General features: G+C 40.2%; 1 protein-coding gene across 9 annotated transcripts in view; it reads right to left on the reverse strand.

The window, feature by feature from the left end:
- Nucleotides 1-25,175, reverse strand: part of ESRRG (estrogen related receptor gamma) — a 625,071-nt gene that overhangs the window by 334,266 nt on the left and 265,630 nt on the right. The window contains exon 1 of one of the 9 annotated variants that reach the window (XM_077157836.1): nt 7,974-9,251. The exons of the other annotated variants lie outside the window; for them this stretch is intronic. The gene's annotated coding sequence lies outside the window, so the exon portion shown is untranslated. Of the gene's footprint in view, nt 1-7,973; nt 9,252-25,175 lie in introns of those variants that run through there. 9 annotated transcript variants of the gene reach the window in all.

Raw genomic sequence — 25,175 nt, forward strand, 5'->3', positions numbered from 1 at the left:
AAGTCTGAATTCATCCCTGGAAGTCATTTCCCATGTTGCCAGGGAGACTTTCACCCCTGGATGTCATATCCCACGTAGTGGGGAGGGCAATGATTTCACTTGCAGAGTTAGGCTTAGAGAGATTGAAGCCACATCTGATCAACAAAAGAGGTCCTCCAGAAGTAACTCTTAGGCATACCTATAGGTAGTTTAAGCTTTTCCACTACCTATATAAGCTTCACAAGAGTAAGACTCATGACTGAGGGCATGGCCTACTGATTTGGGTGTCCCTAAAGTTTGATACAGTATCAGGGGATTCCCTGATGGTAAGGTTTAATAGTTCCATAGTCTTTCTCCCCTCCCTCAGGGGAGTTTGCCAATACTTTTTGATTATCTGCTTAATATACTCTAGGATATATCCAGGAATTATGCATCAAATTTTAACATAGTTTTAAAGCATGAACACCCACATATAAGGAAATAGGCAATTTTAAACGTTGAATCCTGGAATTGAAGTTTTAAGAAGGTAATGAATTTTCTGTCCCTACCTCTTGGAAGTTATTAGTAAAAACAACAACAAGAAACAGAAACACAGTCTCCATCTCTGATGAAAATAGGAGATGTGTAATGCCAAACCATGACATAAGAAATTGAAAAGCAGAGTGGAGAGTAGTAACTGATCAAGAGATCCACAGCAATCAACCATGCATGCATGCCAGTGTGAAATCAACAGGAAGCAGGAGATTTCACCCTAATTTCTCAGGAATCAAGGGCATTGGGTATCGCATAAGACAGGGGTGAGTCACAGGGCTAAAAACTGGTAGGGTTGGCTGAAAGTCTGGCCCCCAAGTCGTCTGCTCCCTAAAAAATCATAGCAACCACCCTCCCTACCACTTTGTCTATGGAGAAATTGAGGACGAGAGCTTCTGATGACCAGGAATGGTGGAGTGAGGGGTAAAGGGAAGTGAGCCTCAGGACACCTTGCTGAAAATGAGGCCTTAGAGGAGAGCTTCAGACCCTCATGCCCCTTCTCTCCTGGGCCCCAGAATACTCTTGGGCATCCAGCCCTCCATGGCAGGATCTGTTCTGGAGGAATGAAAGGCCTTAGAGAAAAGATCTAAAATACACCAGCATTTGTGGTACATTCACAAAACAAAACAAAACTAGTTCCCTACAAAATCACCCAAGTGTAAACTCAATCAGCCCATAATCCCTACCAATGTATCTAATAATCAACTTTTTTAGTGCTTCATTCTCAAATATGAACGGAACAAGCATTTGAACATTTTCTTCTCCTTTGTTATAGATAAATAAGTGTCTTTCCAAGTGTAGAACAAAACCCTTCACTGGCTTCTATTTTTTCTTCCAGCTTTAATTTAATTTCCTTCCTTCTTTTCCTTACCGAACTTTCTGTTTCTCCTCCTCTGTCTTAACCCCTGACATCTCCTTAACCTTGCAGATTTCACCACCAGTTCCTTCAAATACTTCCTAATGTCCAAAGCTGATGACTTCTTGGTTGATCCTCCGGCTGCTTTGACATTATCAACTCCTTCCCAGTGATCCAAGTTCAAAATCTCAGCAACATTTTTTTAAATAGCCTTTTTAGCTAAGCCTACTTAAAATTAGGCCTAAAGAGTCACCCCAGAGAACCTCTTTAGTTGCTCGGATGTGGCCTCTCTTTCTCTCTCTCTCAGCCAACAAGACAAGCAAACTCACTGCCCTCCCCCTATCTACATGGGACATGACTCCCAGGGGTGTGAATCTTCCTGGCAACATGGGATAGAAATCCTAGAATGACCTGGGACTCAGGATCAAGGGATTGAGGAAACCTTCTCAACTGAAAGGGAGAAGAGAGAAATGAGACAAAATAAATTGCTATGGTTGAGAGATTCCAAACAGAGTCGAGAGGTTATCATGGAGGTTATTCTTACACATTATATAGATATCACCTTTTAGAGGGAAGTACCTGGAAATGTAGAGCTCTGTTCCAGTAGCAATGTTTCTTGAAGACGATTGTATAAAGATGTAACTTTTGCAATATGACTACATGATTAGGAAAGCCTTGTGTCTGATGCTCCTTTTATCTATGGTATGAGTAAAAAATATGATAAAAATATGGATAAGAAATAAATAAATAATAGGGGGAATAAAGGTTAAAATAAATTTAATATATTGAAATACTAGTGATCAATGAGACAGAGGGGTAAAGTTTATGGTATGTATGAGTTTTTTCTTTTTTCTTTCTTTTGCTGGAGAGATGCAAATGGTCAAAAAATGATCATGATGATGAATATACAACTATGCGATGATATTGTGAGCCACTGATTGTAATTTATGTCAAGAATGTTCATATGCTGTTTATTGTTTACAAAAAATATTTTAAAAATAACGCTTTTATTTTAGAATAGTGAGTTCCATACATCCCATAAATTCCCTTATTCTTAATATATTATATCTAATATCACAACCAATGAACAAACATTTATCCATTATTATTTTCTAAATGCCATACTTTCTTCACATTTTCTTAATTTTTACCTAACAACCTTTTTCTGTTCCAAGATCCCATCCTAGATATCACCATACTTTTAATTCTCATGACTCCTTAGGGTTCTCTAGACGGTTACAATTTCTTAGAGTTTCCTTGATTTTGATTTTGATTTTAGGAGAAGTACTTTGCACATATTTTGTAGAATCCCTTGATTGGGATTTGCTTGATGCTTTTCCCTTCATTAATTTGACCAGGTTCTTGAGTTTGGGTGCAGGAGACCAGGAAGTAAATGACATTCTCATGACATCGTATCAAGGGCACGTACTGTCAGCATGACTTATCCCTGCTGAAGTTGGCCTTGATCACCTGGCTGAGATAGTATTTGTCAGGTTTCGCCACTGTAGAGTTATTCTCCTCTCTTTGCCATATACTCTATGGAAGGAAGTCATGGGAATTATGCTCTCCCTCCTTGAGGGCAGAGAAGGTATAAATTTGAAAGTCTTAGCATCACGTTTGATTTCTCTTTTTCCCTTGCATTTCCCAACAAGTAGGTAGTATAATTAGAATCCAAATCAGACACCCTAACTCTATACCAAAAGTGAGATTCAGGTATCCCTAGAAGCAGAGAATCTCCATTCTTCTTTCTTTCCTTCCTTCAACAAATACTTATTGAGCAGCTGCTATGTACTAGATACCATGTTAGCTTAACAACAGAAGGTTAAACCAGATAGATACCATCCCAGAAGGTTCCAAGGTTTCTTACAGTGGGATTTTATTTAGCTAGGTAGTAAGAGAAGGCTTCTTAGAGGAAGAGATGTATGAGTGAAGATCTGAATGGAGGGCAGAAATATGTCCTTGAAAAGGGGAGACAAGAAAGGAGAGAACATTCTAGATAGAGGGACAGCATAGGCGAAGACTTTGAGATGTGAGGGAGTATTGGAGGAGTGATGCAGTACAGTAAGCACACAAGAGATGATGAAAGAGGCCACTGGAAAACCAGGAAGGGCTGCATTCAGTCCTACTGTCGTCCTAAAATCTGCAGGATAATACCGTGAACAGTGTGGAGATTTAAAGAGATTATTGCATCTGCCAATGGGAAAATAAATCTGGGCAGTAAGAGGGAATTCAGGGAGACCAGTTAGAAAGTCTTTGAAGTCCAGAGAGGAGGTGATAAGAGAAAAATAGATTTGAGAGATAGAAATATTTAATCTTGGGGGACTGGCCTAACCAGTCTGTACCTCAAGTTTTTCTTCTGTAAAAGGAAGATAACAGGGGATCTATCTCAGGGAGCAGCTATGAGGTAATGCGCTCATATATGTGAAGCATTAAAGTCAGTGCCTGGCCTCTAGAAAGACAGGTGTTGTTATTAATGATATCATATTGTCATATGATCTAGAATGGCAATCTAAACCAGTTGGGGAATCCATCCCTCCACCTACAAAATGAGGATGCTTGGCTACATCATTTCTAAATCTCCTCTAGCCTGACAGTCTAATATTCTCAACCATCATTCTTAGCCAATCCAAGAGGGACAAAAACCCTTATGCATGCTGTCCCCAGTAAGCCCACTTGGTAAATATTACTCATACCATTGCAATGCCAGTCAGACCCTTTCTTACAAGCTGACAATAGGTGAAATGTGTTCTCCCGACTAAGGCATTCTGATAAAAATGAAGCTGATTTTTAATCCCTAAACATTTCCCATTCAGAACCCCAGTAGAATTTCATCTAGCATTTCTACACAGTGATCCTATTTTGCTATTTCTGTCATGTTTAGAAAGCATTTCAGAAGAGAATCTATACCCAGCAAGCTTTACACATCCAGAGATAGCACCAAAGCCTGCAGAACCACAGCTTAAATGGCTGATGGATTCCTCCAGGTAGGAGGCGGTCATTATAATAAATGAACCAGTGAGGGTGTAAAAGCATTAACAATGTGTCTGGCATTGCACAACTATTTAAGGACAGTACAAAGGAGAAGGATGCTTGTCCTCCAGGAGCTCACAAATTACCTAGGGGGACATACATAATCCATACACAGCAATAGTGAATACAGAATTGTAGCAGTGGGAATGATCTTTCAATTATGACTCTAGATGGACTGAAAGGATTTCAGAGGAGAGGGAATGCGGATCTGTAATGACAGAAGGAGCCAAGCAAATTGGGCCCTATTATCACCGTGAGGTTTTTACTTCCATCAAAGTTTTCGAAATCTCAACCAAGAGGACAAAATATGCTCCTACTGTCTCTTGGTATAGCCAGGTACATCCCTAACAGAAACACAGACCAGAGGAAGCAAACCAGAAACATCACAGGCTCTTCCATGAAGCTAGGTGAATTTATCTGTAATGATGACTGCAAATGTTTTCTTTGTCAACGATTTGGGATTATCACTATAGCTCTAAAACCATGTACTGTTCTTGGGAAGAAGAGGGAAGATGGCATAAAAATAAATAAATAAAAGCTTGTTTTTATTTTTAAGTAAAAACACCAAACTTATTGTGGATGACATAGGGACTCTTACTACCTTTCGAATGAAATTACACTAAAAACAAGGAAAGGAAATGTAAGTTGCTAAAGGTGAGAAAAATAGACTTAAAATCCAATTGTAAATAAGCTAACATTGCAGGTACATTTGAACTAATAAAGCAGATGATTTCCTGAAAGCTTAACACCTCTCAACACAGCTGTCTGCCCAGTCAGGAAACCATTAGCATCTTGTCAACAATGGCCCAAGCACATCAATGATATGAATTCTAAAAACAATCCAGAATAACAAAAGCAAGGCACTGTTCAGTGGCCAATGGCCACAAGCTTTCTCAACTGCCCTTTCATGGTGCAACTTTATACACTCAGGAATTCGTAAAAGCAGAAAGAACACAGGCTGAGGAGAGAAGGCAGGAAAGATGCCGCTAAGCAGAAAAAGCATGCACAAATATGTGGATCGACACTGTGACCAGTTGAGAAAGACCTTTTCAAAATAGGCTGTTGATAAATTGGGGTAGGTGGTGGGGTGTCCAACAGCCACAAAAGTATCCCCTTAATAGATGATGTCACTATATACAGTACTCTGTTTTAATAGGAAAGAAACATCGTTTTCTCAAATTGGAATACCCAAGCAGGGTCTTACTTGGGTGCCATTGGCTCCTTTGAGGATCCGTGAAAGCCAGAGACTTTCTCCTCAGAGAACTGCTCGTGAAACTTAGCATTTTATTTCACAGAGTTTATTGCCTCACATTTTTACTCACCCTCAAACTTATCCCTATACTGGGGTATAAGTTTTATACTTATAAAAGTCTTATAAAATTGAATCAGTATCTCCCCCCCACCCGCACCCCATGCCAAAGAGACACGCTTTAAGACCGTGGGCAAGAGTTGAAGGGTCACAGTATATTTTCAAACAGAACGGGAATTACAAGAAGCATTTCACTGTACTGATTGTGAGGGACACAATGATGCTCATTTAACCTCATACCAATCACGTTGCATTGCAGCGGGCACTCAACGCGGACGCGTAAATGGTGGCGATCTCTTTGCCACGCGTTTGGCTTTGGCTGAGCCGTGAAAGTCCAGATGTTGTGAAGTCAGCCAGTATGCGCTGGTGCTTCCAACTGTCAATGAAAGGCTGGGGTGCAAAAGGCGCAGTTCACCTTCCCCACCCCCCAGGCAGGGCCCCGCAAGGCCCCCCGCTCGTGGGAACGCCGGGTGGAGGTAGGGAGAGGGAGCCAAATGTCATCACTGTCCTTTCTCAAAACTGACACAGTTATAAAGAGAAATTCTGTAATTTCTATGAAAAATTACCCTGCAAGAGTACGGAATCTACTTTAAAAGAAGTTATTAAATCTTCAGAACTTAGAGTAATTTCTGATTTCCCCCATCAACCCTCCAATTTATAGTTTCTTGAAACAAAGCCTGGGCAGCGAGCTCCGGCTCCTCACAGCACTGTCTCCACCTCATCCCATGCTGCTGAATAACCATCTATTGCCAGCAACGGAATCTCCGTTTTCCACTCGGGAGTGAGAATGAGAACTTCTACCATCACAACAGACCGTCAAGTAAACAGTAAAAACCGAAGAATCGAAATATTGACGAAAACGCTTCAGATTCCTCGTATTTACTTTTGTAGCCCGTTGGAACGGGTTAACGGCTCCTCTGTTTTGTTAGTGGCTTTAGGTGGGATATTCAGGGTTTCCTGCAGGGCAGCCGTCCTGTCTTAGCTGCAGTCCCAGGACCCTGATAACTCAGAGCTCCCTGTGTGATTAACAGCTCTGCCAGCCCTTCCTATTTAAAAACTATTCTCACTTTATGTCTTGTTTCTACTCTCTCCCTGATTTTCTCGGATCCTTAATTTTCCCCTCAGAAATTACCTACTGTCAGAGTTTTCTCCTCATTTCAAAGCCTTGTAACTTTATTCCACAGTGTTTTGTTGGGAGGAGCTTTTGTTCAGTAGATAATAGGACAAAGCCTATTCAAATTAAGCAAGTAGCTGGCCCAAAGGATCTATGCAGGTTAATAACCTGCCAGTACCTCTCTCCCCCCAACCCAAGAAAGACAGGGGAGAAAAAAAAAAAAAAGCATTCAAACAACCAAATGGTAGCACCTCACACCAAGCAAGCTGCAGTTTCCCTTTTCTAGGTTTTGTGCCCAGGAAGCGTTAAGTCCCATTTTCAACATGACTGTCGGTCTCATGACAACTTAATTAAATTGATTCTTTATTATTATTATTGGTGCTATTTAGCCAATCTCTCCACTCTATTTAGGTAGCAATGGCTCATCAATATCTCCTGGTCTATAGCATGGAGAAGCCTGACAACCCTGGGCCAGTGGCTAAGCTTACCAGCCACTGTCGCTCACTTAATTGAGCAAAGATTTGCTTTGCACCAAACAGGGTTCGCCTGCACAAGCACCAGGAGAGACAGTGAAGATGCGGCCTTGAATCCTAACAAAGCTGCTTCCAACTTGTGCTCAGGCAGCTGGAAGCAGCACCTAAACGGAATGCTAAGGGGGCTTCAATCTTGGTACTTTTTTTTTCATCATTTACCATCAGAATAAACCCTAGGATTTTAAAGGGAAAACAGCACATTAGCACACTTAAATCACAAATCCTTGTACCTTTTTCAAAGCCTGTTGGAGATTGATTTACTTTGTAGAAGCAATCATTTAATTGCTTGTGCCTGCTACTCCCCCACCCCACCCCCCGCACAATTTTTTTTTTAATGGCTAAATTAAAAACCTGCTGCATACATTTGTACTTTGAAGTCCCACGTAAGGATCATTCCTCGGAGGGAGTGATAAAAAAGAAGAATGGAAATGCTTTCCTTCCGTACAAATGTCCACCTCCTCTCCCCGTCCGAAATATCTTCATCCACAGAAGCAAATAGTTCTCGTTAAAATATTTGTGGTTTCATTTTCCAAGCCAGATCCAAATCTCACTGCCACACTTCCCTCTGCAATTTCAATCAAAGCCCATAAGCATTTACAGGTGGAGGAACATCGTACTTACAATTTTGGGATGGGTAATGCAGCTGTGTATCTTATGGAAACACTGTTATGTTTACATACTGCTGTCTTTCCTGTTCGAAGTCAGCACCACTCTTGGTCTAGCTGAAGAAACCAGTGAGAAACAGAGTCCTTTCCACACCATGAACATGTGAAAAACATTCTTTGGATCAGGCTGCGGTAGCTGTTCGCAGTCTGTTGTTTTGGAGACTCTTGTCTCTTAGCTCAAATTCAGCCGAAAGCCAAGAAGATAATTCATCATCTAACCTCACTGAATTTGGTTGATATGCAGCCGCAAAATCAAATATTTAGACTAATTTGCCACTTCATGTGAAAAAAAAAATTAGCGTAGATGTGAACAGCCACACAACAACAGGCTACCGATGTGCACATGCGTTTAGTTAGCTAGCAGTATTCTGAAGCTGTGTGTGGATAACTAGACAGCATTTAAGTGATACAGGCAGTTCATCTGGCTCTTTTTAAGTGCTGGATGCCTCTGACTTGGAAAGGAGCTCTGTTCCATTGCATCAGACACCCAGTAACAAGATATCATCAACCTATGTGCGCATCAGAAGTCCAGGCAGGTCACGAGTGAAATTCTCTCCATTGCCAATTGAGATTGACACGTGCTGTTGTCACCAAGACCACACTGTCCAATTTGACCAAATTGGTGGTCTCAGGAATAAACAAAGGTATAGTCTGTCAAACTGAAACACATTTGCAGTGCTGAAGTGTTAGGTTTCCACAATGACAGTTTGCTGGATTTCTGTGGTTTGGTGGACAGGCTCAGTTTCATCACTAAAAAAAAAAGGAATCGCTTCTTCTTTTGGTATTGGGTTTTGTTTGGGCTCAGCGTCCTTGTTTTGTTTCAGTCTGTTTTTAAGGTATTTATGCCCGGCATACTGCAAATGGGCCTAAGTAGGGGTCTCCTTGGCAGGGACATAAAAACTTAGGGGTTTTGAAGGAGAGAGAATGACTGGAAGGCTGCCTTAAGTCCCTTAGAACCCAAGCCTGGTTAGCTGGGGAATGGCTCTTCTTTGGGCTCGTCCTTCCTTTCCTTATGGGACTTGGGACCTGGACGCTATAATTGAAAGCCAGTGTATTAAGCACAACACATCGAACTACTGTTAACACCCAGCCTCCCGCAAGGCTGCCGCCTAACAGCTCTGTTTTCTGCCTACAGTATGTGCAAGCAAGTGGAACCATCACACACACTGCATGCTAAAGGGCGCAGCCTTTGTCTTCTCCAAGTTCTGTCTATTTCAGAGGCTAACATGCAGCAATTAGTCTAATTAATGTGAAACAATGAGCTGTGTTACCACTTATCAAATTGATTGTTCCCCTATCAAAACAAAACAGGCTGGCTTTTTGATGTAATTTCAAGAGATGATTTGAAATGTCATGTTGCTGCAAGCCAATTACCTTATGACTAGAGTCACGGTCAACAGAATGCATAATTAGCATGAGTTTGGGAAGGCTGCTTACTGCTAGTATGTTAATTAACTGTCTTTTGTCATAAAACAAAAAAGGTTGTACGGAAGGTTTAGAAATAGGTCTTTTTTATTTACATTTCTTCGTGCTTATCAACGTGAGGCATGACAATGCAAAAGAATAGAAAATTTTAATTCTGCTACTTCAGATTAATACTCAGCTGCAAGGTCAGGCATCACGTGCAGCCTGCAATACCATTTGCCTCGCTCTAGTCCTGCCCCAGCGTATTATACCACTCGCCGAGTTAAATTAAGTACCGGGTAAAACTCGAATGTAAGAAATACTGAGCTCGACTAAACAAATCCCCTAATAGACTTTTTTTCCAAGGCCTCACTCTCTTTTGTGCATCTTGTGAGGGCTGCATAGTGCTGGGCTGCCCTGGGAATTACATTCAGGTGTTGTCTTTCCATTTCAATCTTGAAATTTGGAGAGAATAAAGCCATCATCAAACGACGTTATTGCCTCTACCTCACTATGCTAGCAAGGGAATGCATAAAGGGCACCTGTGGGCCTGTAAAAGACTCCTATCTGTGAGTCCAGGGCTCCATAATGCGTCTGTAGCTTCCTCTCACCTGTAATAGACTGGCAATTCCACATTCTTGATTAGGAAACCAATTCTCTATTTCACGAACTTCCATGCGTTCTGGGGGTAGCTGTAATCAGTAACTGACAATTATCAAGTTCATGGCAGACTTGAGCCATAGTTTGACGAGCATATTAGCAAACTAGCTTCTGGGTTGGAGAACAATCTGGAAGTCTTGATTTCTAATAGTATGATTCAATTGTCTAGCGGCATTGTTTCATCTGCAAAAGCAGGGAAGCACTCTTGGGCGTCCCACAATTTTCCTGGAGAAATGTGTTGCCATTTTGTGAAGGTTCAAAAATTTTTTCTCCAGTCTTTTCTAGGGAAATGGTTCAGGCCTTGTAGTCACGTTAGAATGGTTCTCAGGAGTTGTAGAAAAATACCACCTTCTTTGTTATTAAATTAACTTTAATTTGCAAGCTGGATTTTTCTCTCCTAATATGTTTCCATTTTTTTTTCAACATAGTTCTTTCTGTAACTGATATTATTAAACATATTTAAAATGCAATGCAGATGACATTAAATGGTTGAGGTGCAGTGCTTTTTCTTTTGGGGATTGGGTTTCTCATTTTGCTGATATAGGGTTAGGAAACTTGAGTATACATAGTTGATTGAAAGGAGGCAGCACTCATCGGCAGCAGCTTCTCTACGTTTTGCCAATATAAAAGGCACCATGAATTGTGCTTATAGTATTTAAAGGGAATGTATGAGAGAGAGAGCATCCAGATGATGTGGGCTACTAAAAACACAGTTCATTAAATAATAACAATAAGTAACCACTGCTGAGGAATTCGATGTGACGCGCATAGTACTAAACACTTGAAGTTACCAACCATTATTGACTTAGAGCGTAAATTGATACATTCCTAGGACCTCTGTTACAGTTACCACAAAATGGGAGGCTTAAGACAACAGAAAACTATTCCTCTCACACTTTTGGAGGTTAGAAATCTGAAATCAAGTTATTGGCAGGGGGCATACCCCACCTCCCCTGCCCAAGGCTCTGGGAAGTTATCATTCCTTGCGTCTTTTGTGCTTCTGGTGGATGCCGGCAATCCTTGGTTTTCCTTAGCCTGTAGATGCGTCCCTCCCATTTCTTCATTGTCACATGGCTTTCGCCCTGAGTGTATGTGTGCCTCTTTTCTCTTCATATAAGACATGAGTATTTGGATTTAGAGCTCAGGCTAATGAAGGATGACTTCATCTTACCTTAACTAATGACATCTGCAAATACCCTATTTCCAATAAACGTCACGTTCTGAGGCTCTAAGTCAACACGAATGTTGGTGAGGATGTGGTGGGGGGCACACTAGTCAACCCAGTACAGTTGGCTAGACACAAAAGAAACACACTCATTTTAGAGGTGGGCATGGAGACTCTGGGGTGTTTGACACATTCTTATTTTTAGAATCAAAAGGTCATAGAGCCCTAGAGTTAAGTGATATTTTAGAAATGCACTTACCCAACTTCCACTCCAATACAGAATTCTTACTACACTGGCCCAATAGACTGATATGAGGTTCCTTTCGGAGAGGAGTCTCTAAATTATTTGTAAAATTTAGAGAAACATTCAAATACATCCCATGTATCTTGGGATCCTTGACTATAAAAGCACTCAAAGTTCCTGATGTTTGGGTGCTGTTAATACCCTAAAGCGAAAGCATGCTCACAAATGATGTGAGGGGTCACTACATCTGAGCTTTGGTCACTTAAGAAGATGGGACAAAGTCCATTTGAAATGGTGTGGGTGTGGCTGAAAGCCCTTGATCTCAAGCCTTGCTCCTATGAAGCTTATTTCTGTAGCAGAGAAGCTAAGCCTACCTATAGTTATGCCTAAAAGTTGTTTCCAGAAAATCTCTTCTGTTGCTCAGATGTGGCCTCTCTCTCTAAGCGCAACTCTGCAAATCAAATCATTAGCCTCCCCCTACTAGCCACAGGTAAAAGTCTCCCTGGCAACGTGGGACGTGACTCCCAGGGTTGGGGCTGGCCCTGGCACTGTGGGATTGACAACACCTTCTTGACTAAAACTGGGGAAAATGTAACAAAATAAGGTATTGGTGGCTGAGAGAGTTCAAATAGAACTGAGAGGCTCCTGTGGAGGCTACTGTTATGCAAACTTCAGCTAGACATTGCTAATCATCATGGCTGGCCAAACTGCAACCCAGACCATTCCTGTTAACCTAAAGAATAACTAGGGCTCTATTGAAATTCCACAGAAGTTTCATGCACTAAGGATACTTTACAAAACCTACAACCTCCAGATAGGTTCCTGGACCAGATAAGTCCTGAAACCCAGAGGGGCCAGCCTCTCCAAGAACTTCAACTATTTCCATCCCCTTATCCAATACTATCAGCACCCTTTTCCAACATGAAAAAGTTAGAATGGGCATAGCCCAAATACCCCCAAAGATTGGGAGAAGGACCAAAGGGGAAGGAGGAACTATAATAGAGAAGATAGAATTTAACAAATAAATATGACTGCTAAATCATTATATTGATCTTTCTTTTAGTCTCCAGTGTTTTAGAGCAGCTAAGGAAAAACCAAAAATTGTAGAACTGTAACCCATGTCAAACTCCGAAATCTGTTCTATAACTGCTTGTTACAATGTACTTTGAAATTTTCTTTTTTTAAAAAATTGCTTTTTTTTTTGTATAGATGTTATACTTCACAATACAAATCGTAAAAAAAAAAAAAAAAAGGCATAGCTGAAAGTGAGCCTTGTTAGAACCTGAGACTTGGATGCATCTTGATTAGAGATCGTTGGTAAATCTAATATAAAAAAATTTATTTGGACTGTAACATAAAACTTCCTAGTGCCTGTAATACTATTTATTCCCCACTCACTTCTCAATCTAACCATGCCTCAGTTCATAAAATCATTTTGCATACTATCAAGTTTCATATCATATAATTTTGTCAAAGGAATTTTTTTCTTATTTTTTTATTTTTATTTTTATTTTTTTGCTCATATGGGAAGGAAAGAAGTTAGAAAGAGATAGGAGAGGAAAGAGAAAATAAAGTAACTGATTAAGTGGCTGTTAGTTATCAAGTGCTGTGCTTGTTTACATGTTTACATGTGTAATCGCCAAGCACCGAGCTAAGTTTGTTAAGTTGCTGTTTGCCCAACAACCCTGCACCGTGGACACTATTTTTCAACTACAGTTTTTCTTATGTGTAATGATACGTCAAAATAACTTAGAAAGGAAAATTAATTAGGCCAAGGCCATGGAATTAACTTTATTCGATTCTAAAATTCTGCTCCTTCTGACTATAAAAGGCTCTTTGGTGATTTACTTTTTGTCATTTGTTTTTGAGTTTTACAGAAATATCTGAATGAATAAGTGCTTAGTTACATCAAAGTGAAACCAAATTTAAAATAGCTCCAATTGTCATTGTTAAAAACTGAACAAAGTGAATCGGGGACAAAAAGTAGCACCATAGTATGATGAGTTAAGTCTCTATCATTCAGATATCTGAAGATGAATGATCTGAAGGAAATTCTGGAGGATAGCCACATTTTTTGTGCTGAATCCAAACTCTCCTTTTAAAATTTAAGAAAAATTTAAAGCAGATCCGTGCATTCAGAAAGTATGGCATTTTCCCCCTTAAACATTAAAATTCCTCAGCAATGTTACTTCAGGCTTTTAGCAAATCTGAACAGCTCCTGCAGAAAAGAAGGGCCAAATCGAAAGCACAGTGTCATCGTGAGCCTTGATCTAACAAGGTGTTAAGCGTCAAAGCCCATGGAACTGTCACCCCACTCAGGGCAAAGTTAGACAGGATTTCTCCAGAAGGGCAGAGCTGCTGCACAGAGGAGAGGCATGGAGTCGGCCGTCCCCACAGACACACGATCCAAATATCAGTCAGGCACGCAGCCTCCCTCCACCACTTTTCACAGAACTCCACGTCTCTTTACGTTAGAACAAACTGGGCAAGCCTGAATCTTTCCCTTCTCTGACTTCAATGGGGTAAGCATGGGGAGTGAGGAAGAGAGAGGGATGGAGAGGGGGGAGGAAAAGAGAGGAAGAGTTCGGTTCACATGAAAGCACTGTGATACCGCCACACACCCACACACTGCTCCTGGGAAATCTTAGAGTCTTTTATGACAAAGGTGGTGGCTGTGAAAACAGCCCAGCAGCCCAGCCAGGTCATCCACTTTGACACATTCGCACGCCAGGGCTTTCATTCCTTCCTTAAACTTGCACAAGACACTTCAAGACATGCTTGGATGCCCTGGTACAAATGGTAGAAACACCTGACCTCTTCCTGCACACCATCCCTTGTACAAATGGTAGAAACACCTGACCTCTTCTTGCATGCCATTTCTGTCCCTTTTTGCTCTTGGTTACAACTTGCTTATCTATGTTCAGAGTACTCTGAGTTATAAAAAATATTTACATGACTTTATAGTGTTTCTATATGTTACATGTCAAAGAAAACGTAAAAATCTGGAAAGGGTCCATGAAAGAGGAGACATCGCCTTAGAGACATAGGGCAGGGGAAGCCTAAAGCCTCAAACTGTAGTTGAGGAAAAGACTGAGTGGTATAGAGAACATTTGGTCAGCAAGAGAAGATAGCTTATATACACACATACACAATTACACATACACGGTTACACATATGTACAATGATTAAAAATATATATACATGCGATTTTTATGTCTTTTTTTCTTTTATTAGCTCCCTTTCCAAAAAACAATACCTGGAAACAGAGAAATTGGAAGATGCACATAGAAACTCAAATGTAATCTGCCTTTATGCACCCCAGACCAAAGATACTAGAATATCAGTGTCTGTTTTGAGAGGCAAAACAAACTTCAGAAACTGCATAAGAGAATAAAGATGAGTCAAGTATGGAATTACCAGATTTATTAACACAAACATGATGAACTTGAATTCTACAAAGATTTGTCTTTTAAAGACGATGGTTGCTCTTAGGGAAGAGTTTGATGTGGGAGAGGTGGAACCTATCAAATAAAATGAGATAATATAAATATTTCATTTAGTCGTTATCATCTCTCTTTATGATGATGAGAAGACATTATTATCATATTTTTTATCCTAACTCATAAAAAATGGTCAATCTTCCAGATTTGTAATGGGCTACAGCACACTAATCTTAGTTTGGCATACAGCTCATACAAACCACTCAATATTTTCAATATAAATGTAATGACTTCTGATTTTAGGGGGAAATAACAAAGCACAAAAACCTCACTGGTTAACTCTAACCTTTCCTATTGGTCATTTATGTAAGTATGTGCACTTGCAGAAAATGCAATAAACTTTCCGCATATTCATTATCAAGAAGATGGATGATAATCAGTAGAAGAGAAAGTAAATTTCTTCTTGAGGATTAGGCTCCGATTGGTTGAATTTCAACATTAACCAGGCAGTTTTACTATTAAGTCAGCAGAAGTGACTTCTTATGCACTATGCCACTTACGACCACAGAACATCAGGCAAAGGGAAAAGAACACGCTAGAATAAATTGTGCATTATTTCTGGCATTAGTTAAAGGAACACAGCATTATAAGGAAAAAAAATACAGTCCCATTGATTTTTACAGGTGTTTAATACAGATAAGCTGAAAAAAGGGTTTCCATTTTAAGCCCAGTGATGGTTAAAGATGCATTCAAATATGTTCAAAAGCAATCTAAAGTCTTTTAAAATGGTATTTAAGCTACTCAAGCAAAACGTAAATAGTTTTTGTCATAGTACTGAGGAATGTAGAACAAAACACAGAGTCTGAGGAGAATCTGGCTTGCTGCTGGCCACTGTAAAACCTTGTGGGTCATTAAAACAGAGGAAATACTGTTTATCCATTACATGATCACAGGTTATTAGAGAAAACAGTAACAGACTGTCCTTAGAAAGAATGGAGCCATAATCACTCGGGGAGTCTCCAAGACCCACTTTCAAGAGAATATACATAAAGAAACAATGAAATTGAATACGAAAATATATGTTTAAGAGATTCATTATATGAAGAAGCTAAATCCATGTTTTTTGTTTTTTTTTTTTACTTTGCTTTTTTTTTTCCCCCTCATATAAATTCAAATATTAGGATTCCTTTTGTGGGGTACAAAGGTTCTTTGCGCTTTACAAGGTTATTTTTGAGTCACAAAAATTATCTCCCCAACCCCCCCAAGTTTTTTAGTATTTCCTGCATTCCCTCATTCCTTCTTGGCTGCTACAATCAGATGGGCAGAAAGTGCGAGAATCTTTTCTCTTTCATCTATAGTGTTACCTCGTCTTTTCAACACATTTATTTAAAGCTTACTTTGAAAGAATAGGCAAAGTTTTGCTTTTATCTGAAAACACTAAGTAGACACATTGAAGTATTTTCAAAAAGCCAATAAACAAATACTTCATGACCACTGTATTGCCCATTTGCCAGTTTAATTTATTTTTGCAGGTCCATTGGCGTCCAGTTTGGGTAGAGCTTTTTGCTCACATGGGAGATCCCATAATGAACAAGGCAAAATAGATCAGCCAGCTTTTACCTCAAAGACACAGCTCTGTATTCACAGGTGCTATAAAATAAAATGAGAGGTAGGCTTGCTTTGGCCATACTTCTCTCCGTGCTGTGTTTTCTTTTCCTTTCATTAGCGAGCACTCTCTCTCTCCTAGAAACAAATTGTAATAACTCTGGCTCCATATGTGAAATGTCATGGGACTCTCTTCTGTCGCCCATGCTAAGGGAACATGTAAAAACAGTCTTTGTGATGCCAGGCCTCCACTGAACTTAGGTCAGGAAATAGGACTCAACTCAGAAGATATGAGAATTTATGTTACAGAGTTGTATTAGTATTGGTTTTGCTACCATATAAGTTGAGTGAAGGAGTGGCAAGAACACAAGTTTGTTTTTGTTTTGTTTTTTTTTAACATGGGCAGGCACCGGGAAGCGAACCCGGGTCCTCTGGCATGGCAGGCAAGCGTCCTCGCCTGCTGAGCCACCGTGGCCCGCCCAAGAACACAAGTTTTGAAGCCAAAAAATTAAGGCTCAAATTCTTGTTTAACCCACACCAAGCAACATTTGGAAGTCATTTACCTTCTCTCTGCCTCAGGTGACTCACCTGTAAAATAGGGGAACAGAAAACCCTTCCTCTCCCAGGGCTGTCATGGCGACTCTCAGACAGACCATTCATAGGAGTGTCCACAAATGCTTAAGCACTCCACACAAATAATAGTTATTGGGATTTCCCTGGGTTTATACCACAAAGTTCTGCATAGGTAGGGGAAGATCATTTGGGAAACATGCTCACTCCCTTGGGAAGGTATTTTTACCAGCTCTTGAATTTGAGGAATAGTATCTCAGTTGCGTAGCTGGTGTTTATGAATGTATTATGAACCTCTGCTGTGGCATCTGATTCACAATAAAGAGATTAAGGCTACCGATTTTCCATTTATTTTTCATTGCCTGATCCCCTGCCCATAGCGCCACTAATATCCCAGGAGCCCCTCAGCCAAATTATTTTCCATTTTGCATTACTTGCTGAAAGTAGCGCTGATGTGTCCAAAAGGCTTTGCTCCTTGGTGATGAAAAACCAAAAAGCTCCCGCTCTACCTGCCACAATGGCGTTGCCTGGGCCATATCTAGTAACCAAGCAAATTAGGATTCTAATTGAATTATGGACATGAGTAGCAGAACTGTGCTTATTTAGTGTTTATTTTGGGGGTGGAAGGGAATTCATCGGTAAAATGGAATTCACAATCTAGAGGGAGCTGAAATACACAGCGCCTATACACAATCTGTTTTCCTTGCTCGTTTGCGGAACTGCATGTCAAAACCAGCTTTTTATTCTCAGAAGAAAAGAAAGCAACAAAAAACAGTTGTTTAACCAACTCCAAATACTAATTTGCAAATTAATTTGTGAATGTGGCCATAACTCATTATTAACAGAAGAACCGAAAGACTTCTTGTCTGTGCTTTTGAATCTTGCCTTATGCATGTTTTTAACCTTCCCATGTTTTATTTTTTGCTGCTTTCCTCACTCTGTTTCATTTTGAAAATGTGCTTTTTGCTTATCCCGGGAGTTTCTACATTGCTTAAGGCAAAATACTCCGGCGCGCGTTTGCAACTATGAGGTAAACATTTCCCTACCTTATGCTGTTCAAGGCTCGGAGCCCGTCTAATGTCTGCGGATAGTTTCCGAAGCATCCAAGACTCCACAGTCACCCAAAATAAGGATTTCAAAACACTTGCCAATTTCACCAAGAATGTAAAACTTACATTTTTAAAATATGATAATTTTAGCTGGGGAGCGACACAGTGAAAAGAGATAGCTATTTATTTCAAAGATGATCAGTTTCAAGGATGAGAAGCAGCAGATTAAGTTCCTCTCCATGAGGTTATTTCTTACCATTATTTTCTTAAATCCTCCCTCACTTTAATCAAGGATAGGAACGTTAAGGGCTTGTTGCAGGGAAGCAGCATAGATTAGTGGTTAGCATAATAGCACAAAAGCCAGGAAGCAGAGACTCTATTCTTGGCCAAGAGGGCGTAGATGAGTTCAGAATTTACAGCCTTAGTTTCCCCATTTATAAAACGGAAAGCTGTGCATATACCCCAATGAAAGCTTCATGGCGGTAATACTGCTGAGTGCTGACGATGAGCTGGGCGTGGAGCTAAGCACGTATTCCCAAAGAATCGTCTTGTTTAATCCCTTGAAGCAGATGATATTATTACCTGAACTTTACAAACAGGGCAACGGAAGTACAGAGAGGTGAAGGCAACCACCCCGGGTCGCACAGCTGGGTGCTGCAGAGGCTGAGTTCTAACCCAGATGACCCTGATTTCTGCACTGTGACACCTGCATCATCTGGAGGGGCTTTGAGGAACGGGATCTATTGCATTCCGAATCCAGAACATTTTCCCAATGGAAATCCAGATCCTTCCTTTTCTGTGGCGGCTTTGGGGACATTCTACCACATCTACACAGACCAGGCCACTCCTGCCACCTGCCTAGGGAGAAGGACCACCAGGGCTCAGGCATCCCTTGGCCTGGCTGCACCTGGCAGCCCCCACACGCTGCAATTGCGACACAGCAGGGCTTTATCTGCCAGCTGAACCCGAGACATCTGAGTACAGTTCAGAGCAGCTGGTGGAGGGAGGCTCAGATTTCCGCTGAACTGAACACAATGAAGCAGCACTATCACGCGACCATTACGAAAGCACATGCTCGGTGGCAAATTTTCTAGTATAAGTGTGTGGGCTATTTAAAACTCACTCCCCCACCCCCACCACCACCCAGCTCTTAAATGCCTTCCCAGGGCTAAAGTTCATCGAGGGGACTATTGGCCATATGTTTTTTTTAGGGACCACTTCTTTCTTTGCTGAGTGGGAGGCAAACACAGAAACTGGCCTCTCCAGGAAAATGTTCACTGTTGCTGACAGCGTTATTATACCAAACAGCACCCTCGCAGAGTGAGAAGGATCAATACTGCGATTTCTCTGCTTAAGCCTGGTGTTTGCATGTTTGCAGGAAAAGCCAACTTGAACTTGACTTACACAGATGCTAATGGAATGCTTCTTTTGCTACAGAAGATTCATCTCAGATCGTCAGAGCTGACTTACTAAAATGGGAGCAGAGGCTAAAAAATCTTTCTATAGCACATCTTTGGGGTGCTGTATGAAATATGGTTTCAAAACACACTACATTTGTGAGTGCTCATTAGAACTGTGGTCATTTTAATGCAGCTCATAAATGTGGACTTAATAAGAACCATTGATCATCGCATTCCGTGACTTTGGTTAAGCAGTGAATAGTAAAATAGTGCCATTTGTGCTTATGCCAAAATAAAGAAGGACTGCTAGGAAAAAAAGAGCCCAATGATAGTCCTAATACTTTAATGTGTCTGGAAGAAGATTATAAATGTCACCCACTAAACTTCACTGAAATGCACAAGTTTTTATATCTGATTGCTGAATCAATATTTGTACAATTAAAAAAAAACGAAATGGGGTTAACAGAAACCTGATAGCTGCTAAAATCTAATTGGAAGGAAGAGAAAAAAAATCATATGTGTGACTTGTAAAATGTTTTGAAATACTTCTACCTGTAAAGAGACCTATCAAAGAGGGAAACAAGAACCACAGAAGAACCACTTTCCAAAGAAGGCATTCGAGCAATGTGGGGCCATCTACCAATGCTTCCTTATCTTACTCATAGTTCAGAGAAAACATGTCTGTGTCTTTTTGTATTCAGATATTCTCTTCACCAAACGTTGCCTTCTTTAGTTCAAAAACCAAAAACCCAATTTAAACAATTTTGTAGCAAAGCATTAAAGAGAAAATAAAACCAGGGGTTTTGTGAGTCGCTACGGAACAGATTTCCTTAAAAAGAGAAAATACTTTGGACAAATCTTACCCTAGACAAACATCAGTTCATGTCTGGAAGGGGTGAAGGACCCTGGTAAACTAACTCTTCTTCCTACAAATGTTGAAAAAGAGCCGCAAGATGCCAATGAACTGCTGAACTCAATCTTGGGTCTTAAAAGTGGATTTCAATAGAATAGCCGAGGTATCATTTCAGTATAAAAAAGACGGGCAGTAATAGCATTCTGAAAATAAATTAAAAACACATCGTTACCAACTCCAGCAAAAAAAAAAAAGTTAGAAAGATTAAGAGGCAAGCATATCTTTTAGAATTGTAAAATGGGTTTGAAGGTCTTCTAATCACAACTTTTACTCAAACCTTACGTAAATAGGCTTAGATGGTACAAATATTATGTGGGCTATGTGGACACTCCCAGGTTCCTAATCATGCTCAGGGATTACTCGACAGAACAGAGACATTTCATTCCTATCGGGCCGAGGGATTATAGCAAAGAAACATCGAATATTCCATTTTTTAATTTCATGCATTTTTTATTTACCTTTAATGATGCTGTATATATTCATCATCCTGAAATATTAAAACAGTCTGAAAAAAAGTAATAAATTGGTGGGAAATTTAGGGAATAGGAATGCAACAGCACGCAAATCATACACTATCAAGTGCTTGATACACATTTAAAATTACTGCCTACTACGGCAAAGCCAAATTCCTGGCAGATTTCTGAAGCACAAAGTCACAATAAGAAGATCAGCAGAACAGACTGAAATAATAGAATATTCATCCCTCTAATCCATATGCAATTCTTTAGGGCTTTTTTTTTTTTTTAACAATGCATATGAGCTTTCACTGTATTCCGGATTTAAATAAGTTGTCTCTCTCCTTCCTGCTCCTCTCTATTTTTGCTTTAAAAAAAAATGTATATACAGTTATCATTTCTGCACTGCTGCACCGACAATGACAAGGTTAGCACATTTCCTCACACCTCAAATGAAACAATAGCGTTTTTAAACAACAAAAGCATTCAAAGAAATACATTTATTCATTCATCCCACTAAAACCTCCTGAAACAGCTTTTTTTGGGGGGGGGAGGAAGGAAAGTTGGCATCATTCGTGGGGCAAACGGAGTGATGTTTTTGTCATTTAATTACCAATTAACAGATTGATTCTGTCATATATTGCATTTAAATACCAACAAGAAGAACTAAAGAGTGACACTTCATCTTTGCTACATTCACCTGGCCTTGCAGACAGATGAGACTGCCTATCAGGCATTCTTAAATACTGAAATAAGGAATAGAAAACTGCAGAGGAATAAACCACCATAAGCTAGTTTGGTGTGGGTACTTCTGTGAGAGCACGATGGAAGTCTGGACTGGGGAAGGACTCTGGAACAGGGAACAGACAATGCACATGAGGGACCCCGCGGTCAGCTTAACTATGGGCCTGGCCACTGTGCATTCTCCCAGTTTCTCAAAATGCACCCATGCTCTCATTTCCAAGTGTTAACAGCAGTTGTCATCCAATGGGTGTGGTTTCTTAAATTACCTTCTTTCAGTTTGTTTTTATGTTCTGATTCGTTTTTTCTTTAATAAACACTTATTCCTTTGCAATAATGATGAGAACCAACAAAACAGAAGCTTCTCTAAATGCTACCTATTCTTGAAACTGCCATGCTTATCTCCTTCCTTACACCCAAAAGAATGCGTCCTTCCTTTGTGCTAATGTTGACAGCAAGTTTCTCTTGGCCCATTTCACATTCTGCCTTGAGATCTGGTTCTGTGTCTTCTAGGCATCCCTTTTACAGAATCAAGTTCCTTGAGGACAGAGGCTGGGTCTTATTTGTGGTGCTCTCATCTGCAGAGTTACCGATCACCGAGTTCTTTCAACTGAATGGATATTTAATAATCTTTTAAAAAATTTTATGCAAACTAGTTCTGGCAAGTGCTTCTGTTGTGATTAAGATCATGATTTTTCAGATGACCATTAAATATACTCTACCCAAACATGGTTAGGTGGCATGAATGATCCCAAGCAGAGGGAGATAACACTGTTTCAGAAGCTAAACTGGAGAGGACCAGTCTGTCCTCCCACCTCCAACATTAGTCCTGAAAGGAAAGTACACAGCTCTGCAAACACTGAAAACATTTACAGGATGTGGGGCAGACACAAGCCACTAAGGGCCACAAAATAAGAATCTCCATTGTCACCACTCAAACGAAGGGGGTAGATGGCAGAAGGGAGAAAAGATTTCTTCACTCCATCTGGGGAGAAAGGGGGATTTCTTCAGGGAATGAGACAAGATGCCTTTATGCCACAATTTAATAAGTATGAAAGCATAACCGAAGGTGGTGTGACAGTGGCTCAGTGGCAGAATTCTTGCCTGCCATGCCGAAGACTTGGGTTGGATCCCAGGGCCTGCCCATGCAAACTACAACGACAACAACAAAACATAACCTAGCAAAATTTCAAATGAGAGAGAAGGAAAGTTAAGGAAGCTCTTACATCCCAGACTACAGCTCTTAAAATCCTTGGTCAACCCCCTTTGTCATTTGCCTTGCAATAAGGTATCACATTTCCTTCCAACACAATATATTCCTGAGTCAAGATAAGCTGAGAATCCATCTAATTTTATCCAACTCCTTCTTGAAGATGTTAAGCTTATTCCTTCATTCTCCTTTAAGGATATTATGAAACTTTAGGGGAAAATTATTCAAACTATGGAGTGATAAATGACAGGAGGAAGAAAAGAAAAGAATTTCTTAAGCTGAATTAAGTTGTAGGAAAAAGCAAACCTAAAGTCTTTCTTACACCTTCTCTGCCTTATGCTAGGACAAACTGCATTCAGTTCTGATTATGATGCAGAGATAATATCCACTACATGACATCATCCTTTTTTTTTTATTTTTCACCAGCATGGCTCAAATTCCCATGCCAATAAGTCTTTCAACTCTAGGCGATCATACAAGAATTCAAGTGTGCTCTCAAGTTTCTTATGTGAACTAAGATGTATCAGTTGTTCAGAGATTCTTTGCTGAGTACATCCAAGCACTTGGCTACTGCCTCTTACAAACAATAGGCTGTTTAGCCACCCAGACTTGTTTGGGTTAATAAAATACCTGATATTTACAACCAATAAAAGGTGTCACATATGATAATGCAGAGAAAGTGGTAAGACTTTGCTAACCCTTAAATCTTACACCAAGCCCCAACTCCGTTCATGAAAGCTGTATCTCCTCCCTTTGTCTACCTGCTCTCTTTTTATAGTTTCATGAACTTTGTCTTCCATGCCTTTTGAACTGGAAATATTTGAGCATAATATTTTTGAAAATATTTCTAACCTCTTACCCTGCCTACTCCCTCCTCCCAGACCAGATGTATAGAGGTGTGTTTCACTCTCAACAGTAAATTCACCTCTCCTTTCTTTCACTCGTGTGTGTGTGTGTGTGTGTGTGTGTGTGTGTGTATTATTTAGTGAGAACTTTCTGTTTGCTGAAAAATGTTCAAAGTGTTTTATCTTTTCAACTGAAGTATTTGAAGTTGTGGCTTTTGTTGGGTTAATACTAGTCAAAGAATGACAATTCCATTTGATTCAATCTAACACTGTCTCATTTGATTCTCACAATTAACCTTTCTGGTAGATTTTGTCATCTCTGTTTTACTGTTTGTTCTAGTTTGTTAGCTGCTGAAATGCAATATACCAGAAACAGAACAGCTTTTAAAAAGGGGAATTTAATAAGTTGCTAATATACAGTTCTAAGGCCGAGAAAATGTCCCAATTAAACAAGTCTGTAGAAATGTCTAATCACAGGCATCCAGGGAAAGATACCTTGATTCAAGAAGGCCGACAAAGTTCAGGGTTTCACTCTCCAGTGGAAAGGCACACGGCGAACACAGTCAGGGCTTCTCTCTCATCTGGAAAGGCACATGGTGAACATAGCGTCATCTGCTAGCTTCCTCTCCTGGCTTCCAGTTTCATGAAGCTCCCCGGGAGGCGTTTTCCTTCTTCATCTCCAAAAGTCACTGGCTGATGGACTCTGCTTCTCGTGGCTATGTCATTCTGCTCTCTCTGAATCTCCCATTCTCCAAAATGTTTCCTCTTTCATAGGACTCCAATAAACCAATCAAGACCCACTCAAACGGGTGGAGACATGTCATCACCTAATCCAGTTTAAAAACCACTCTTGACTAAATCACATCTCCAGGGAGATGATCTCATTACAGTTTCAAACATACAGTATTGAATAGGGATTATTCTACCTTTATGAAATGGGATTTTGATTAAACAAGGCTTTTCTAGGGGGCATACATCCTTTCAAACCAGCACACTATTATTAAGCAGTGCCAGATGGTCAAAAAACTGGGCTTTAAATCTGAGTCTGTAGGTGTTCAAAGCTCATGTTGCTGACTTCCATCCTCAAAGGTCTCTCAGTGATTCTCCACCCATCTAAAGGGGCAGAATTTAGCTATGACTTTGGCATAAACTCTATATGTTTAAGTGTCTGGAAACACAAGCATGATAAATATCAGCATCTCAGACTGGAACCATCTAACTCTCTCTATATAGATGGAGTCTTTGGTTTGTTTGTTTGCTTGTCTTAAGAGTTCTTTTGCAGATAACATCATTTGAAAGTGGATTTCAGCCTATAAGTTGGTATGCACTGTGGGTAGACATGTGAATCTGAGCTTATCTGTAGATTTGTGACTGTGCCCAAGTAGCTTATAAAGACAGTTCTAAATGGAGTTTCTTTAAGAAACTCTCTAAGAGTCTGAATACAAAAAGCTGTATAA

The sequence above is a fragment of the Tamandua tetradactyla genome, chromosome 4 (assembly GCF_023851605.1).
Source record: "Tamandua tetradactyla isolate mTamTet1 chromosome 4, mTamTet1.pri, whole genome shotgun sequence".
Lineage (NCBI taxonomy): Eukaryota > Metazoa > Chordata > Mammalia > Pilosa > Myrmecophagidae > Tamandua > Tamandua tetradactyla.